Raw genomic sequence first — 1049 nt, forward strand, 5'->3', positions numbered from 1 at the left:
GACAGCACGGGTCTGGACCGGGTCGGCCGTCCCAGGAGACAGCACGGGTCTGGACCCGGTCGCCGTCCCAGGAGACAGCACGGGTCTGGACCCGGTCGCCGTCCCAGGAGACAGCACGGGTCTGGACCCGGTCGCCGTCCCAGGAGAGAGCACGGGTCTGGACCGGGTCTGCCGTCCCAGGAGACAGCACGGGTCTGGACCCGGTGGGCCGTCCCAGGAGACAGCACGGGTCTGGACCGGGTCGGCCGTCCCAGGAGACAGCACGGGTCTGGACCCGGTCGCCGTCCCAGGAGACAGCACGGGTCTGGACCCGGTCGCCGTCCCAGGAGAGAGCACGGGTCTGGACCGGGTCGGCCGTCCCAGGAGACAGCACGGGTCTGGACCCGGTGGGCCGTCCCAGGAGAGAGCACGGGTCTGGACCGGGTCGGCCGTCCCAGGAGACAGCACGGGTCTGGACCCGGTGGGCCGTCCCAGGAGAGAGCACGGGTCTGGACCGGGTCGGCCGTCCCAGGAGACAGCACGGGTCTGGACCCGGTGGGCCGTCCCAGGAGAGAGCACGGGTCTGGACCCGGTCGCCGTCCGGAGGGGAGCTGCGCGGGAAGGCTGGCGGTTTGGGTAGTGACAGTGGTGACGATGGTGCAGGATAATGCTCTTTAGGGAGAGGTAAAGAAACGAAGAAGTTGTATATCCCTTCTTTTCTTCCTCAAATGCATCTTTCATTATCCAGTATGATTCTGTTTCTGAGAGGGAACCTGGATTTACCTCTATATTCAAAGCCTCAGTTCCTGCTAAAGGGAGCCAGTCCAGTGACCATCTTTCTAGAAACACTTAATTTCCCCATTTCTTAGACAGAGAGAACCAGTAAACTGGGGGACGGTCTGTTGTGAGGAGTGTATTAGTCCCCGGTTTACTGCTTCCGTGTTGACCCTGGTGCCCTAATTAAAGATTTGAGTTCCTATGTCAACTGCATTGTAACTCTATCTTTCTGACAAAGGATGTTTCCCTGCACACTCGTTCTCTATGCTGTCCTCCTCCTCTTAGACGGCCTG

Source organism: Molossus molossus, unplaced genomic scaffold (genome assembly GCF_014108415.1).
Source record: "Molossus molossus isolate mMolMol1 unplaced genomic scaffold, mMolMol1.p scaffold_m16_p_7, whole genome shotgun sequence".
Taxonomy (NCBI): domain Eukaryota; kingdom Metazoa; phylum Chordata; class Mammalia; order Chiroptera; family Molossidae; genus Molossus; species Molossus molossus.